This window comes from Giraffa tippelskirchi, chromosome 11 (assembly GCF_054371585.1).
Source record: "Giraffa tippelskirchi isolate mGirTip1 chromosome 11, T2T-mGirTip1v1.2.pri, whole genome shotgun sequence".
Lineage (NCBI taxonomy): Eukaryota > Metazoa > Chordata > Mammalia > Artiodactyla > Giraffidae > Giraffa > Giraffa tippelskirchi.
In genome coordinates, this window is record NC_137285.1 from 96,508,151 (window position 1) to 96,527,575 (window position 19,425).

The 19,425-nt window shown below is 39.3% G+C and overlaps 2 long non-coding RNA genes across 2 annotated transcripts; one reads left to right on the plus strand and one right to left on the minus strand.

The window, feature by feature from the left end:
* Nucleotides 1-10,906: 10,906 nt before the first annotated feature.
* Nucleotides 10,907-15,298, minus strand: LOC145526996 (uncharacterized). The gene is made up of 2 exons (XR_014069389.1): nucleotides 14,219-15,298; nucleotides 10,907-12,551 (listed from the first exon to the last, which is right to left on the minus strand). It is a non-coding gene; the product is annotated as an uncharacterized LOC145526996 (long non-coding RNA).
* A 67-nt stretch (nucleotides 15,299-15,365) lies between these two features.
* Nucleotides 15,366-19,129, plus strand: LOC145526997 (uncharacterized). The gene is made up of 2 exons (XR_014069390.1): nucleotides 15,366-15,784; nucleotides 15,890-19,129. It is a non-coding gene; the product is annotated as an uncharacterized LOC145526997 (long non-coding RNA).
* The last annotated feature ends 296 nt before the right edge of the window (nucleotides 19,130-19,425 follow it).

Sequence of the window (19,425 nt, forward strand, 5' to 3'; positions counted from 1 at the left end):
TTAAATTCACCCATTCCAGTCCATTTTAGTTCACTGATTCCTAAATATAGATGTTCACTCTTGCCATCACCTGCTTGACCACGTACAATTTACCTTGATTCATGGACCTAACATTGCAGGTTCCTATGCAATATTGCTCTTTACAGCATCAGACTTTACTTCTATCACCAGTCCCATCCGCAACTGGGTGTTGTTTTTGCTTTGACTCCGTCTCTTCATTCTTTCTGGAGTTATTTCTCCACTGATCTCCAGTAGCATATTGGGGACCTACCAACCTGGGGAGTTCATCTTTCAGTGTCTTATATTTTTGCCTTTTCATACCGTTCATGAGGTTCTCAAGGCAAGAATACTGATGTGGTTTGCCATTCCCTTCTCCAGTTGACCACGTTTTGTCAGAACTCTCTACCATGACCCATCTGTCTTGGGTGGCCCAGCTCTCAAGCCTTTACACAGCACAGCGTATAGTTTCATTGTTAGACAAGGCTGTGCTCCATGTGATCAGTTTGGTTAGTTTTCTGGGATTGAATATGTTATCATCAAATAAAGTCACATTTTAACAAGCATTTTCTGCATAGCAAATTCTGAAGTGAGACAGAATACAAAAATGGGTCTTTTTGCTTGCAATTATGTTGAAGTGGCTTTTAACTGCCTCTAAAACACTTTTTAAGGGTGCACAACATCCTTCTTGTGGCAAGCAGGATCGAGTTCCCTGACAAGGGATCAAACCCAGGCCATCTTCATTGTAAACACGGATTTTCAACTACTAGATCACTAACGAAGTTTCTTTCAAACACTTTTATGATTATCATGATAATTCTTAAAGAGATGGGACTACCAGACCACCTTACCTGCCTCCTGAGAAATCTGTGTGCAGATAAAGAACCAACAGTAGAACCAGACATGTAACAATGGACTGGTTCAAAACTAGGAAAGGAATATGTCAAGGCTGTATATTGTCACTCTGTTTATTTAGTTTATATGCAGAGTACATCATGAGAAATGTCGGGCTGGATAAAGCACAATCTGGAGTCGAGATTGCTGGGGGAAATATCAATAACCTCAGATATACAGATGACACCACCCTTATGGCAGAAAGCAAAGAGGAATTAAAGAGTATCTTGATGAACGTGAAAGAGGAGAGTGATAAAACTGGTTTAAACTCAGCATTCATAAAACCAAGATCATGGCATCTGGTCCGTCATTTCATGACAAATAGATTGGGAAACAATGGAAACAGTGATAGACTTTATTTTCTTGGGCTCCAAAGTCACTGTGGATGGTGACTGTAAATATGAAATTAAAAGACACTTGCTCCTTGGAAGAAAAGCTATGACAAGTCTAGACAGTGTATTAAAAAGAAGAGACATTACTTTGCCAACAAAGGTCCATCTAGTCAAAGCTATGGTTTTTCCAGTAGTCATGTATGGATGCAAGAACTGGACAATAAAAAATGGCTGAGGGCCTTAGAATTTATGCCTTTGAACTGTGGTGTTGGAGAAGACTCTTGAGAGTCCCTTGGACAATAAGGAGATCAAACCAGTCAATCCTAAAGAAAATTAACCCTAAATATTCACTGGAAGGACTGATGCTGAAGTTGAAGTTCCAAAACTTTGGCCATCTGATGCGAAGAATTGACTCATTGGAAAAGACCCTGATGCTGGGAAAGATTGAAGGCAGGAGGAGAAAGGGATGGCAGAGGATGAGATGGTTGGATGGCATCACTGATTCAATAGACATGAGTTTGAGCAAACTCTGGGAAGTGGTGACAGACAGGGAAGCCTGGCATGCTACCGTCCATGGGGTTGCAAAGAGTTGGACATGACTGAGTGACTGAACAGCAACAAATGTGACCTTAGATGCTGAATCAAGCATCCTCATTTGTAAAGGATGAAAAAGTAATTGAAGAAATTTATCCAAAGTCACATAGTCAGTCAAGTAGGAGACAGAGAACTAAAACAGACACTGACATCTGACCCAATGCTCTTCCACTTTTCTGAGTTCTAGTCATTTCTGCCCTGATTAATAAAATTTAAAATTTCTAATGAACCCATATCATTCTGACAAGAAAGGCTGAAGGACTGGAATTGTTTTTGATGGAGGTCATCCATGAGACTAAGCTGTCTGAATATTAAGTCTTGAGGCAAATGGAAAACTGAATAGGTCCCACTTAGAGGTTAAATAGACTTTCTAGAAAAAGAACTGAGTGAAATCTAAATTTTCAAAGCAATATAAGGAGAGAGCTTTTACAGGAAGAATAGTAACTAGAAAATGGACGAGTCCATCCAATCCCATGTAACTGAAGCCAAACAACTTTAAAGTTCTGTTAGAAGAATGAAGAACAACAAAAGATAGCATGGGAGAAAGTTATTGATGAAAGTTCTCAAGCTTCAAAAACAAAACTATTTTCATAAGAAGCAGAAGCAGGGAAAACAAGAATTCATGAAATGAACAAGCAAGCAAAAATAGTTAATATTCTAACATTGTAGAAAATATTCTTCATAAGAAAACAACATCAGGTCATCCGAAATGGCTAAAATCGAATTTTACAGATCAAATGAATCTTTCTGACTGCTTGTTAAGACGGCAGATACAGCAAGATAATCATCACTGGGAGCTGGACAAAAGGTGAATCAGAAATTGGAGACCACCACCACTGATTAGTCAAAAAAATGGCTTTGAACAAAGTATGCCCCTGAGCTAACAGTTTTCCTAAGAACTCTTAAGGAAGAAAATAACAAAACGTACATTCAACCTGATGAAGAAGATAAAAGGAAACACTGAAAGATAATATCAAAACTATATAGAGGAAGAATGTGTCTTGAGAATCAAAAGAAGCAAAGATTGAAAAGTAGCTTCAAAACCTTAAATTTTAAATAATGACTGAACCATAGCAAGGAAAGGAAAAGAACTATCACAGGTGGAGAAAAGACAGCGTAGAGATAGAGGAGAAATGTCCCAGGAGATGAAAACACTAGTCATGCCCTGAGAAGCTGGATACCTGTGGCAGTTAAGACAATGCTAGCAGAAGAGATACAAAGATTTCTGTCCTTTGAAAAACAAAGGTCTAGTTAGTCAAAGCTATGTCTTTTCCAGCAGTCATATATAGATGTGAAAGTTGGACCATAAAGAAGGCTGAGTACGGAAGAACTGATGTTTTCAAATTGTGGTGCTGTAGAAGACTCTCAGGGTCCCTTGGATCAAACCAGTCCCTTTGATGAAACCTTGATCAAACCAGTCAACCCTAAAGGAAATCAACTTTGAATATTCATTGGAAGGATTGATGCTGAAACTCCAATACTTTGGCCACTGGATGGGAAAAGCCAACTCATTGGAAAAGACCCTGAGGCTGGGAAAGTTTTAAGGCAAAAGGCAAAGGGGGCAGCAGAGCATGAGACGGTTACATAACCACCAACTCAATGGACATTAATTTGAGCAAACTCCAGGAAATGGTGAAGGACAGAGAAGTCTGGTGTGCTGCAGCCCAGGGGGTCACAAAGAGTCAGATATGAGTTAGCGACTGAACAACAACAGTTTTTCCTCCAGATGGGTAAGATAGAGCATATCTTACTGCTTACAACTTTGATCTTTCAGGAACAGCCTAACACACATTTTAATATGCCTCCTTCTGATGGAGCATAAGGTCCAACATCCTCAAAAGATACAATGGAATATTACTCAGTCATTAAACAGAATGAAATAATGCCATTAGCAGCAACATGGATGAACCTAGTGATTCTCATACTGAATGAAGTCAGACAAAGAAAAAAATATCATGTGATATTGCTTATATGTAGAGTCTAAAGAATTGATACAAATGAACTTCTTAACAAAGCAGAAACAGACTCACAGACTTAGAGACTGAATGTATGGTTACCAGAGGTGGGGGGAAGATAGTAGGGATTTAGGGAGTAACACGTACACCCTGCTATATCTAAAATGGATAACCAACAAAGACCTACTATATAGCACAAGGAATTCTACTCAATATTGTGTAACAACCTAAAGGGGGAAAAGAATTTGAAAAAGAATAGGTACATGTATATGTATAATTGAAGCACTTTGCTGTACATCTAAAACTAACACAACATTGTTAATAACTATACTCCAATATAATATAAAATGTTAAAAAGAAAGATTAAAGAAAAGGTAGAGCCCAGGGGAAAGGATACCAAAATGCTCATGGAAATTTGCATCCTTTGCATCCATCTCTCCCCCTTGAAATTGGAGCAGCTAGCCAGGTTTCTTTTCCTGCTGTTGGCATCTAAGTCAGTGTCTCATATTGGGAATTGACTCATGGGGATGGATAAAGAGGAGAATCTCCTGTTTTTCCCACTCTTTCAGTAAACCCATTCAATTCCCCTGAAATTCCTTTCCACCCTGGGGACCTTCCAGATCACTCTATCCCCTGGTAGCTCTGAAGAACATCTGTCCATCTGAAGGTGTCCTTGTCATCTTAGCTACCAGTTTCTGAAGAAAGGAGTGATTTCATCCTCAAGCAGAGTCTTCCTAGAAACATCTAGGGAAAGAAAGTTTCTATTTCTTTTCTAGAGTCATTTTGAATCAGTTTTACTGCTTTTGTTTGAGTGATTGAACATTTGTTCAAGTTGAAACTTAATAGAATTAGAAATCTTAAGCTAGTAAGTATTTCTGTGACTGGAGATTATTTGTAGATTAAGATTTTATGAATAAATTGTTTTCATTTTTATTATGTTCTTTAGGTAATAAAGTATTATATTTTAGTGTGATTAATCAGTCCACCATAATGTAAGCAAAAGAAAATTTTCATAAGTAGTTCAGCTAGATACATTTGAAATTTTGAAGACTATTTCTGTTTGTCAAGAACTCTATTTACTATGCTTATGAAAAGATGTAAAAATAGCTTGAAGTACATAGATAAACTATCATTGATCTTAAATAAGCAAATATCAATTCTGTCCTCCTCTTAACAATAGCTGGAGCAGAGGGCTGGGATGAAGCATATATATCTTTCATGTAGGTGTTAGACCTTCAAAAACTATTAAATTTTAAAAAGATTTATGAATTTTAAGCTGCCTTTGCTTTTATTATCTTTGTCTAATTTCATGTGTATAAGAAAACTATTTTCTACTTTACTAGGTCAACTATTCTGAACTACAGCGCACTGCATTTCCCAGGCAGATTCAAGAGCAAGACCAGTCTCTTCATCACGCGTTTCTCAATCTTAAACTACTGCTGAGTGTGTTTAGTAGTTGACACTACTAGTCTGTTAGTAGTAGCCTGCTAGGTATGATTTCAGTGGTAAATTAATTTTTTAAAAAATTTCATGTCAACGTATGGCAAAACTAATACAATATTGTAAAGTAAAAAATAGATAAATAAATTTTTAAAAAATTTCAGTGGTAATAACTATAAGAGCTAGACTTTAATGATGTTAGTACCAGATACTGTGTGCCAAACACAATACTAACCACCTTACATATATTATTTTACCTAATTTTTCATAAGATCTAGAAAATAGATGTTCTTATTTTCTCTTTCTTAATCTTAAGAGACAAAGATGTAAATTACTGACTAGCAAGTGAATAAACCAATGAGTTTCTCTCTCTCTGCTTCTCTGTCTGTCTCTCTGACTCTAAAGCTTAAGTTCCTGTTTATTGTGCTAAATCCACCCCAGTAACAGGAAAAAATACAGGTTCACAGGACACAATGTCCTATGCATATGAAGTATGTGCTGTATATACACCCACCTTCCAAAGACCTCTACTTTCAATATAATTTTTTAATAGCACTTATGACCTTTGGCCAAGCCATTTATGCTTCTTTGCCTGAGCTGCATTCTGATTCATGGCCATGCTTATTTATTAGAATGAATGTAATCCTGCCTCATAAACCTGAATGATGCATTCTTCAATATGGAGCACCAGCTTGTCTAAACCTAGGAACTATATCTTCTAATAGAATTACCAAACCCCTCATTACCAAAGATATCTTCTAGTCTAAAGCCAATATTGATTAATTCTGGAAAATACTCAAGAAATCTGAAGCAAAATTCTGCAGAAAAACAATGAGTCAATGCTGCGCCTCTGAAGGGCATCATAAATTTTAATGTGGTGAGTTTCAGTATTACATTCTTGCTTGATCCCATACCAAATAAGAAGTTCCAGATGAATTTTCAGGTGACATCTAAGGAAAACTTAAGAAAACTTTCTGTGGTACTTTTTTTTCCCTTCAGCATTATATGTTCAAAAAGCATATAATAGACAATGTTTATTAAAATTGCATTGCATAGTATTGTTTTCATCATTGATCAATTATTTCTCTGAATGTGATAAGTTTTATTAATTTTTAATAGAGAAGTGAGAAATCATAGGTGATGTCTATTGTTTTCCAGCTTTCCAATTTTTCTTTGCTAAGAGCCAGCCACTAGCATTCAAGTCTACAGCTTCATATCTTGTCACTTTCCCTAATGAAATTGATCCTGTCCTAGAAGCTGATAGATAATAAAATGTCCTAACTATGTCATTTTAAAAAAGAGATAGTGAGAGGAAACCAGAATTGACAGAGTCACGTGTACCCCAATGTTCATCACAGCACTGTTTACAATAGCCAGGACATGGAAGCAACCTAGATGTCCATCAGCAGACAAATGGATAAGGAAGCTCTGGTACATATACACAATGGAATATTACTCAGCCATTAAAAAGAATACATTTGAATCAGTTCTATTGAGATGGATGAAACTGGAGCCCATTATACAGAGTGGAGTAAGCCAGAAAGAAAAACACCAATACAGTATACTAATGCATATATATGGAATTTGAAAGATGGTAACGATAACCCTATATGCGAGACAGAATAAGAGACACATACATAGAACAGTCTTACGGACTCTGAGGGAGAAGGTGAGGGTGGGACGTTCTGAGAGAATAGCATTGAAACTTGTATATTATCATATGGGAAACAGAACACCGTTCCATGTTCGATGCATGAGACAAATGCTCAGGGCTGGGGCAATGGGATGACCCAGAGGGATGGGATGGGGAGGGATGTGGGAGGGGGGTTCAGGATGGGGAACACGTGTAAACCCATGGCTGATTCATATCAATGTATGGCAAAAACCACTATAATATTGTAAAGTAATTAGCCCCGAACCAAAATAAATACAGAAACATCAGCTGTTCTGAAAAGGCTAAAATCCACTCTTACAAATCAAATGAATTTTTCTAGAAATCCTTGAGTGTGAGAAAGAGTAACGATTCATGTTAAAGGAACATAAAATTAGCACTGTCATTGTTGCCTAGATTAATTCTTTCTTAAATGCATTGTTGTGTAAGATCCAGGAAACTGCCTGTCCAGACAGTATCCACATGCAGCTGTAGCCTGAGGCTAGATTCTGGGTACAATTATTTGTCCTCTTTCCCAAAACTGAAAAGAGGCAGGATCTGAAATGAAACAGAAGTTGCCCAGCAGTACAGAGCCCAGGGAGGTGCATCCATCATGAAGGCACTGGAGAAACAGGCAAACCAATGCCCTGCTGGAGGGCTGATGACCACAGCCTGCCTCATGGGGGCTGCTGGGAGATCCCAGCTCTCTTTTCATTTCTCTCCTTCCTTTTATCTAACTGTTGCTGCTCATTCCCTAGGTAAAAAAAAAAAAAAAGAAAGAAAGAAAGAAAATGATGTGCAAAATTAAGAAACATGGGCAAAATTACAAACATTATCCTTTCTTTTACTTTTTTAAAAATAATTTTATTGGAGTACAGTTGATTTACAATGTTGTGCTGGTTTTGGGTGTACAGCAAAGTGAATCAGTAAAATGTATACATATAGCCATCCTTTTTTAGATTCTTATTGTATATGGATTGTCACAGAATACTGAGTAGAGTTCCCTTCGCTATACAGCAGGTCCTTGCTGGCTATCTGTCTTATACATAGTAGTGTTTTTATACTTGTTTTTAAATCGGCCACCAGGCATCATGTTGTCTGGGCTGCTGTGCCCTGGCTCACCTCACACTTCTTTGCATTCCAAGAGCGTGATTTCTCTGCTCTTTATTCCATAAATGATGATAGCTTTCTCTACCTAATCACTGAGCTTCCATTCCTGCAAATCTAGCACCAACTACATGTCTTCCTAGACTTACGATGGGGTTATGTCCCAATAAACTCATGTAAGTCAAAAATATCAGCTGAAAGTGCATTTAATGCAGCTATAAATTTCCTTTTCTAAAAATCATCAACTTACATTTTGAAAGGATGCTCAGTAATCTTTTTCATACCATTTTAAATGCTAGTACAGGTAGAAGCATTAAACACACAGCTATCGGGGGGCAATTCTCCAAGGTCTGGGGTGTGTCTGCACATCTTACATGCAGAGGCACTGACTGTCTTTTGTCTGGACCTTCTTTTAAAGGATATGTGTACAGCAAACAACTTTGGAAAAATTCTCCCTCCGGAGAAAAGAGCAAGCATGCTTATTGTTCATTTAAAAAGTTGCTATCCATTTAAAAATACATTTTTGTAACTGTGTATGGTAATGGATGTTAACTAGATTTATTTTGATGATCACTTTGCAATATATACAATAGCAAATAATTGTGTTGTACAGCTGAAACTAACATGATATTTATGTCAATTATACCTCAAAAAAATCCTTTAGGAGATTGATAAAAACTCTTTAGAAGAAACTTTGAAGTTTCACATGACCCCTGTGCAGTGCGGGCTTGAAAGAGTCACAAGGAGAGGGAGGCTTTTTTCTGAGCCTGCATTTTACAAAGACTTTGTAATTCACATGCTATATCTTTAAAGCACTTATATTATTGAAAAAAAAAAAAAAAAAGATATGGTTCCCTTAGCACATTGTTCCTCCCCTACAGTGAAACCTACTGCAAGCACAGGTGTCTGTTTGGTCCCCTCTGCATCATCCCTGTGGGACTTGGGCAGGGAACTGACGCAAATATGCAGATGCTCAGCCATTGGCTATGTCAGCTCTAACCCAGGAGTCCCATATCTCTTACCAGCATCCCTGAAACCGGCAGGCTCACTTTCACAATTCTTGGCAACAGCACAGTGGCTGGCACACAAAGGTTGCTGAGTAAATGTTGCTTCCTCACATAGGTCACCCTCGTGGAAGCCCCATCAAGGTCTGTTGTTTCTAAGGCCTGTATGCTAGTAGGCCTTTCAATGTGATCCTTTGCTCTCCTTCCTTCGCTGTAGGCTGGTCCTTTGGGTTCTTCTAGTTAAGAAAAGCTTCTGCTTCTTTGATCCCTAGAGTTTCCTCCACTCTTCAGGATCCTTGTCTTCCTATAAGTTCACAGGCTTCACCTATTACAAGTCCTACCATTACCTTTAGTACAATCCATATCTGATCCCTGAAGACTCTTTCTCCTGGTCTTCAGCTTCTCTGCCCTTCATGAGGCCTGTTCCTCTGCCCCCAGCTACAGGGAGAACATTTCGTTTAGCTGTTCCACCAGAGCCTCTCTGTGCCATGATATCAGCATCCCTGTCTGAGATCTAGAGACAGTTCTCCCCAGGCCACAGTTTGCATTAAACACTGCCCTCTTCCACTTTTTCTTTCTTTGTTTTCTGTATGGTTTGTTTACTAGTATGTCTTTCCCATTAGCCCGTAAGCAATTTGGAGAGTAGGATATCATATTCCTTTTTACATATCCCTTACAGATTAGTGTTTTTACAAATAATAGACAGTCACTAATTAAAAATGAATTTTAATTTTACATAGAGAGGTAGGGCAGGCGGATGAAGACATTAAGAACTGTTACATTCACAAGGGAAAGAGGAGGGCCCTTTAGTTACAGGGGCTGTTCCTGTCCTTCATCTGTCCCTTCTTGCCATCACTGTTGCTGTTTTGAACACCCTACTATTGCAGGAGCTACTTCAGTAAGAGTCGAAAAGATAGCTTTATGACCGAGCTGCAATTCTGAAGACAACCCAGAAGCAAGAGTCGAGTCACCAGACGAAGGGGCCTTGGAGACCTGAGGGACATGGGAAGAAGTGCATTGGCCACTGTGAACAAGGAGTTGATCACGATCATCTGGAAACTTCCAGTGAAGAGCTTTAAATCATAATATGCATGGGTGTGCGAAAAGCAGGGCAAAATTTGGGGAAGGTTCTAGGGTCATGTTAAATTTCTACAGGATGTGGACAAGAGGGATGGAGTGGCTGCAGGAAAAAGAAGGCCTTATTTAACATAGATTTTAGAAAGTGTCTCTAGGGGGTTGTTCTTGAGGAAGGCAGAAAAATGATCCTGGAGTGAATAAAAGGCCTCTTAGTAAACCCCGGGGCCCTCCACTTTGCCCCTACCCTCTCCCCACTCTTTGCCTTCAGAGTGCAAGTTTTGCCAGGCCTACCAGGTCCAAAGCTGCTACTCTGCATTTTCTAAGAGTTTCAGTCTGCAGCAGAGAAGAAATAAGGCCTCGAGAGAGAACAGCTGGCCCTTTCATTGCACCTCTTTCCACATGTAGGAGATGAAGACACAGGGTCTGCACAGCATCTTCATTTTATTTTCTGATGTGCCCGGCACAAATGCCAAAGACAGCTACAAGTAATTGCTCTCCAAGCTCCAGTGAACTAGAACATCTTCATTTAAGTCATGCATAGCCTGGAATTTTTTGTAAGAGAGAGAAAGATGACTTTATGTGGTGGTTGCTAGGCAGCCAGGCTCTCAGGGAGCTCAATACACATGCAGCTTTGCAGAATCTCCGCAGGAAGCCACTGTCCTCTTTAAAAAGCTCTCCTAATGCAGCCCTTGCAATCTTCTACTGCATCCAAAAATGTAAGCTTCTCTGTTTGTTTTTAACTACCTACCCACCATTCCCATGCCCCATTAACCAGTGATAAACCAGGAGATGATTTGTGTTACCAAATCTGCCTCACTGAGGGCCTGAGAACTCCAGTGAAAGTACCACAAAGAATGAGATTTTTAAAGCTTTTCATTTATTTCATTTATTTTCATTTATTTTAAAGCTATTCATTTAAAGCTGTTCACATGCACATGGAGAAATTTGGGGGGAAAAAGAGAAGTATTAGGGAATTAATAAAAAATATAATTCTACAACTCAGAATAATGGAAATTATGATAATATTTCTTTCTATAGAGATATATAACAAAATTGGAATCAGTGCATGCTCAGGATTTAACAAAATGCCTAAAAATACTAGACATTTACACTTAATAAAGAATTTCAATGAGTGGATGAGCATATTCCATTTTAAATATTGCATGTGAATATTGCATATGAGTATTTTCACATTGTTAAAAATGTCAATGTTTAATTAAAATTTCATCATATATATGTATTATTAAATCATTTGTCTATTTTTATCTAGCCTACTATTATTAAGTATTTAATTGTTTCCTAATTTTTAGCTAGATTAAACAATCCTTTTAGGAAATGCTTTTAAATAATGATCATTTTTAAGATTTCTTTAAGATAGATTCCCAAAAGCATAGCTATTTAACCAAAAGGTATAAATTCTATTAATTTTCTTAGTAGTTATTACGAAAGTGCTTACATTGGTAGTATTTTACATTTCCATCATAGGTTATGGTAATATGCATCTCACTGCACTTAATTAGTATATTATATTGTCATTTTTGTTGACATTTTATTAAAAGTATAGTTTGTTGCTGGAACTTAATACCTCATTTTGATTTTATATTAATTTTTTTTACATTTAGTGGTCATTTACATTTATTCCTTTAAGCATTGTGAATGAATGGCCTTTGATGATTTTTTTCCCTATTCAGGGGAGGACTACCGAAAACACAGACACCAGGAAGCAAGAGTCCTGGGCCCACCTTCAAGTCTGTCTGTCACAACCAGTTCAAATTGACTCTAAGACTTTAGTCTTACCTGGTTCGAGGGCATGAAAAATACTGAAAATTTTAAAGCCCAGAGGAAGGATTCTCTTAAGAGAGTTGTCAAGGCACTTTGGGCTTCTCATCCCACCACCTCTGTGCAGGCGGAGGGACAGAAAATGCTTTCTCATGTTTAGCTAAGTGAGAGTTCCTTGAATAACCACTCAGAGAGTCTGATGGTGTCTCCTGAGGTTCAGGACACAGGTTATGAGAAGCTGAGCCTCGAAGATGGCTGATGAGACAGAAGACAGGGGACCTTCTTCAGCTTGACCACACTACACGCTACTTGACAGGCACAGTGAAGTTCTTCAGTCAGATGGGAGTCGCTGGAAGGTATCCAGACTCCTGCTCAAGATGTGCCCTTGGAGAGGTGGTGGGACGGGCAGGCAGCCAGATGCCCAGGAGCTGATGGAAGAATTAGGAGTGGCCCACAGAGGAAACCCACCGTGCAAGTCAAGTACTTACCATCTGAGAGCCCCCCTGGAAGGAGCAATCCACAGCAGAGATGGAGAATCAGCACACCAGGATGGCTGTGCCGGCCAGCAAGACCTTTCCTGTGCCTTCTCTCTCCTCCACCTCTCTCTTCACCCCTGGAAGACCCAGAGCCTGCAGTAAATCAGAGTTGAGGAAGAGGATCCTTAACAGTCAGGAAGTCCATGGCCTTCTTTGCTCCTCGTATTGTAGCTTTCTGGCCCTAGCTGAGAGAAAATATATCATTTTCAATGAAATTTAACATTTTAATTTAACACTACATTGGATATTGTAATCACTGGAAACTTTTAAAAGTTTCCCATGTTTTCATCTGAGGAATGAGAAAGAAATTGTCCACAAAGATAGGCATCAAGGGTCAACAGTGAGGAAGAGCAAAGTTACTTTCTATCTATACCCTATCAAGCTGAACTCAGTCAAATATCTGACAGAAGAAGGACCCCAGTTATTTCTCTCCTCTTTTTTTTTTAAGTTCTTTGCTATTCTGATCTTTTTCCTTTTCTAGACTAACTTTAAAATTCTTGGGAAATTCCTAATTAGAATTTTTATTGCAATTGTCCTGTAACTTCAATTTGGAGATAATTTACTTTTCTTCAAAATACATGTTACCATCTAGAATATGGTTCCTCTCCTTTTATTCAGATTTTGCTTTTGGATCCCAGTAACGGTGGTGCTAGTGGTAAAGAACCCACCTGCCAATGCAGGAGACATAAGAGATATGGGTTGAGTCCCTGGGTTGGGAAGATTCCTTGGGGGAGGACATGGCAACCCACTCCAGTATTCTTGCCTGGAGAATCCTATGGACAGAGGAGCCTGGCTAGCTACAGTTCATAGTGTCACAAAGAGTCAGATACAACTAAAGCCACTTTGCACAGCACAAAATTTAATAATAGTCATCCTCATTATATTCTACACAATTATTGTTGGCTTTAATTCAATGAATTTTATGGTTTGTTTTAATTGATGTTTCTGTTGTTCCAGCTGTGAAGGCAATATTTTTTCTATCATGTCTCAAAACTGGCAATTGAATTTTAAATTGAATGTAGTAATTTGTGTATTTAAATTGTAACCAACCATTCTACCAAATTTTTTATTCATTTTAAGAAAGCTTTAGTTGATTATCTTCCCATTTCATAGGTTTGTAGTTAAAACTATTTATAAACAATTACATGTATGTCGTCTTGTGTGATAGGTCTTGTTTCTGCTTTGTGTTTCTGTTTTTGCTTTCTTGTTGCTGCATTGTCAAAAATAAAAAGAATAAAAAAATTATCAATGGTGATATACATCAGATAGATCTGTTCTTTAATTGGAATTTTTTCTAATGTTTCAATCTCTAGAATTATGTTATTTATTGTCTTTAAAAGTATATCCTTTGTGTGTTAAGGAATTAAAATGATATTCCCAGTTTTATAAAAATTAGGTCAAGAATGGGTATCTAAACTTTATTGTTAAAAGTCTTCAGGTAAAGATATGTAAAGGCCTCCAGTGAAAGACATTTCAACTCCCCAAGTAGCAGCTCTTCCTGTGTTTAAACCACTCTTGTTTATGCATAATTTAAACTTTACATTATAAATTCAGTTTATATGCTTAAGTTTTACCTGAAATAAAGATATAAAACATTGCCAGCTCTTACCCATTTTTAAGGCCCAAATAGAACTAATAAACAGACCAATAGGACTCCTAATCACTACAATTATATATATATTCAATCTTCAAAATAGAAGACAATAGACTTTTTAAAATTCCATAATCATAATAATAGCAGCTAACATGTTCAGCACTTATGAACATTTAGGAAAAATAAGGTCCCAGCAAGAGCCAATATATGTTCACTGAGAATAATACTTCAAATTATATGTTTCATAAAGTTATTCACTTTAGTTCAGTTGCGCAATTGTGTCCGACTATTGGCGATCCCATGGAATGCAGTACACCAGGCTTCCCTGTCCATTGTCAACTCCCAGAGCTTGCTCAAACTAATGTCCATTGAGCAGTGATGCCATCCAAACTTCTCATCCTCTGTCGTCCCCTTCTCCTCCTGCCTTCAATCTTCCCAGCCTCAGGGTCTTTTTCAGTGAGTCAGTTCTTCGCATCAGGGGGCCAAAATATTGGAGCTTCAGCTTCATCATGAGTCCTTCCAAGAAATAATCAGGACTGATTTCCTTTAGGATTGACTGGTTTGATACCCTTGCAGTCCAAGGGACTCTGCTTTATAATATGCTGTCTAGGTTTGTCATAGCTTTTCTTCCAAGGATCAAGTGTCTTTTAATATCATGGCTACAGTCGCCATTTGCAGTGACTTTAGAGCCCCCCAAAATAAAGTCTCTCACTATTTCCATTGTTTTCCCTTCTATTTGTCATGAAGTGGTGGGACCAGATGACATGATCTTCATTTTTTAAATGTTGAATTTTAAGCAAACTTTTTCACTCTCCTCTTTCATCTTAATCATGAGGCTTTTTAGTTCCTCTTTGCTTTCTGCCATAAGACTGGTGTCATCTGCACATCTGAGGTTATTGATGTTTCTGCCAGAAATCTTGATTCCAGCTTGTGCTTCATCCAGTCCAGAATTTTGCCTAATGTACCCTGCATATAAGTTAAATAAACAGGGTGACAATATACAGCCTTGACGTACTCCTTTCCCAATTTGGAACCAGTCCGTTGTTCCATGTCCAGTTCTAACTGTTGTTTATTGACCTGCATACAAATTTCTCAGGAGGCAGGTAAAGAGGTCTGGTATTCCAGCCTCTTAAAGAATTTTCCACAGTTTGTTGTGATTCACACAGTCAAAGGCTTTAGCGTAGTCAATGAAACAGAAGTAGATGTTTTTCTGGAATTCTCCTGCTTTTTCTATGATCCAAGGGATGTTGGTAATTTGATCTCTGGTTCCTGTGCCTTTTCTAAATCCAGCTTGAACATCTGGAAGTTCTTGGTTCATGTACTGTTGAAGCCTAGCTTGGGGAATGTTGAGCATTTGTTAGGTGAGATGAGTGCCAATTGTGAGGTAATTTGAACATTCTTTGGCATTGCTTTTCTTTAGGATTGGAATGAAAATTGACCTTTTCCAGTCCTGTGGCCACTGCTGAGTTTTCCAAAGTTGTTGGCGTATTGAGTGTAGCATTTTCACAGCATCCATAGCATCCTTAGTGGAGAGTCCAGAGCCATTTACCTTCAGGTCAAAGCCCAAAGTCAGTCTGATTGTCAGCATTATAAGGGTCTATGAAGTACAATCTCTTCTGTACTCTGAGGATTGAATGAAGAAATTCTTCACTTTTAGTAAAGTATAAAACATACAGATTATCTCATTCAGGTCAGTGTTTATTACAATATGTCTTTTAGGATTTTAAATAGCTCTACTGGTATTCCATCACCTCCATTAGCTTTGTCTGCAGTGATTCTTCGTAAGGCCCACTTGACCTCTCACTCCAGGATGTCTGGCTGTAGGTGAGTGATCATACCATCATGGTTATCTGGGTCATTAATATCTTTTTTGTTTAATTCTTCTGTGTATTCTTAGCACCTCTTCTTAATATCTTCTGCTTCTGTTAGATCCACACCTTGTTGAGTTCTGACTTCTCAAGACAGCAGAGTAGAAGGATATGTGCTTATCTTCTCTTGTGAGAACTCCAAAATTGCAACTCGCTGCTGAATAACCATTGACAAGAGAATGTTGGATCCCACCAAAAAAAGATACTTCACTTCCAAGGGCAAAGGAGAAGCCCCAACAAGATGGTATAAGGGGCAAAATCAAATTTAGAATCAAACCCCATACCCGCCAGAGATGCTCAGAGGACTCAAACAAAACCTTGTGCGCACCTGGACCCAGAGACCCCACAAGAGACTGAGTCAGACCTTTGAGTGTGAGTGTCTCCTGTGGAGGCACAGGTCAGCTGTGGCCTGCCGTAGGGTACAGGTTCTGGCTGCAGCAGACTTGGGAGGCATGGTATGTGACATAAATCCTCTTGGACAAGGTCACCATTAGCCGCACCACAGAGTCACTGAGCAGATGACCCACAAACTGGAGAACAATTACATCAAAGAAGTTCTCACACTGTTGCAAAAGTTCTAGGGCCCACAACAGATTCCCCAACCTGGGGATCTGGCAAAGGGACTAAGAACCCCCAGGGAATTTGACTTGGAAGGCCAGTGGGATTTGATTACAGAACTTCCACAGGGCTGGGGAGACAGACTGTTGGAGGGTACAAACAAAGCCTTGTGTGCACCAGGACCCAGGAGAAGGACCAGTGACCCCACAAGAGACTGAGTCAGACTTGCCTGTGAGTGTCCAGGAGTCTCCAGCAGAGGTGTGGGTCAACAGTGGCCTGCCATGGGGTCAGGGGCACTGAATACAACAGTCCTGGGAGCTACCAGGTGTGCTGGCATTAGTACTTTTGAAGGAGGTCACCGTTACCTCCATTACCCCTACCATAGTTTGGCCTCAGGCCAAACTACAGGGAGGGAACACAGCCCCACCCATCAACAGAGAAATGGATTAAAGATTTCCTGAGCATGGTCTTGCCACCAGAGCAAGACCCAGATTTCCCCACGGCCAGTCCCTCCCATTAGGAAGCTTTTACAAGCCTCTTATCCATATCCATCAGAGGGCAGACAGAATGAAAACCACAATCACAGAAAACTAACCAAGCTGATCACATGGATCACAGCCTTCTCTAACTCAGTGAAATTATGAGCCATGCCGTGTAGGGCTACCCAAGACGGACGGGTCATGATGGAGAGTTCTGACAAAATGTGGTCCACTGGAGAAGGGACTGGAAAAACCACTTCAGTATTCTTGGCTTGAGAACCCCATAAAGTTATTAAATGAGGGATATACAGAGTGAACCTGGATTTCATTTATTTAGTCAAGCCTCTCTAGATGGTTTAGATAAGATGGCAAAAAAACAGATCGTATTATAGATTTGCAGCTATTTGAAATTAGAGTCTAAATAGTGGTCTGTGCTCCTAGGAGGATTTATCAGAAGTTCTTAATCCTTCCTATTAAATGTTATTTTCTCAGTTATTCAGATGAAGGTATGGGGGGAGACATATCACATTGCAAAATGTCACAAAGCCACAAAAAAAGAAGAAATCAAATGGGAAAAAGAAGTCAACATTTTAAAAGATCTTGAAGGTTTGAAATAAAAGATAGAAATCTCAAAAAAGAATTTAAATCTTAGAAAAGTGAGTGAATCTTATCACATAGTATGAGAGAATGAGGCAACTGGCTTGGCAGGTGTTTATATCAACATCATCAACAAACATTCTCTAAAGGCCTTCTATATGAAACTTGTGGTCAGTATAGAGTGGCCAGATGTGGTATCACAGGTTGGGTCCCAGGAAGCAGGCAGTAAAGTGGAGTTTAGAGGATAGGCTCTCTATCAGCAGCAACCTTAGCATCAATACCTGTGGAAAGGCAGGGATGGGAGCAGGACCAAGCAAAGGGAGAGGTCGAGCTGAGACAGGCCGATAACTGCCTTGATCAAACTTATGGGAGGCTTTAGAACTAGAATGGCTCTTCAGCATAGTCTGGAGTTGGGCCAAGATGGCCTAACCTTACTACTCGCACATGAATCCGTCACCGGATGCAGGCGCCCAGGGGAAAGGCTGTGACCTTGGACGAGGCGCTTCTCCGCAGCTGAAGCAATCCCTGAAGGAGCTGACAGCTGAAGACTCTCCACAGACAGCACTGCCAGCAGCTGGGTCAACAAATCCTTCAGGGAAGGGGTTTCTGGGCCACATATCACAGTATCCACCACAGTGGGAAACCCCAGTGTCTGCTCCAAGCCCATAGAAATGCTGGGGAGAATGTACTCTTTCAGTGTTTTTAATACACGGTCAAGCATAAAAGAGCAAGAAAGGGTGCCAAAAGTGAAGAGGGAACTGACAGACACAGCACAAGGACCACATATATGCCCGAGGGAAATATGGTTTTAAGCACAGTGAGGAGGAAATGAAGGCTTTGGGCTCCATTCCCAGTCATCCACCAGAAACAAGAGCTGGAAACTCCTGTCTGAAGCACGTAGCCAAATTCTGTACTATTCTCAAGATAGAAAAAACCGAAAATGAGATCGTAACATAAAAACTGATCTGAAAGTCATTCGGTGGACAGAGCCTCAACAGAGGCACACCTGAAAACACCTACTGGCATCCCCGGCTCAGGGTACCTGTTGTCAGCTGTGTCAGAGACAGTGCACATGCGCAGTGAGGATGATCCAGGTAAGAACTTTCAGATGCCGGAATCTACAATCTTGGAGCATCCTCAAAGTGACTTAAGATAAAGATGTTTAGACAGAGAAATAGTTGCTGTTGTTGTTTAGTCGCTAAGTTGTGTTTGACTCTTTTGCCACCCCGTGGACTTGTGGCACACCAGGCTCCTCTGCCCATGGGATTCCCCAGGCAAGAATACTGGAGTGGGTTGCTATTTCCTCCTCTAGGGCATCTTCACCACCCAGGGATCGAACCTATGTCTCCTGCATTGGCAGGTGGATTCTTTACTTCTGAGCCACCAGGGAAGCCACCAGAGAAATAGAGGAAGGGACAAAATCCAAAAAGCAAACTGAGCAAAATTAATTCTAGAAATTAAAAGTAACGACATTAAATTTTTTTAAAAAAGTTCGATTGATGATCCACTCAATGGCACAGTTAAAGAGAACAAGGACTAAATTAGAAACCTGATAGCAGAAATCACCTTAAATGCAGCCCAGAAAGATAAGAAATGGAAAATGTGAAATTATATATTAAATTCAAGGAAACTCATAAGATTCCAATAAACTTTTTTCTTTCGTTAAATATTTGTTAAATACTTACTGTGTAGCAGGTATTATGCTAGACATGGGAACACAACAGTGAATAAGAAAGAGTAACATCTACTTTTCTAATCCATGACACCTACCAATTAAGTGAATGAATTAAATGATAAAAAGTAAGAAGAGCTATATGGTTACCTAGTCTTGGACATGAGGGAAAGTTTGTCCCTTTACGGTTCTTTCTGGTTAACTATATCTGGAATAATAGAATCTTTCTGGACACCAAAATTAAAAGTTGGCTGTTGACAAATTATGGAGAGTCCAGGTTCAGGAGACAGA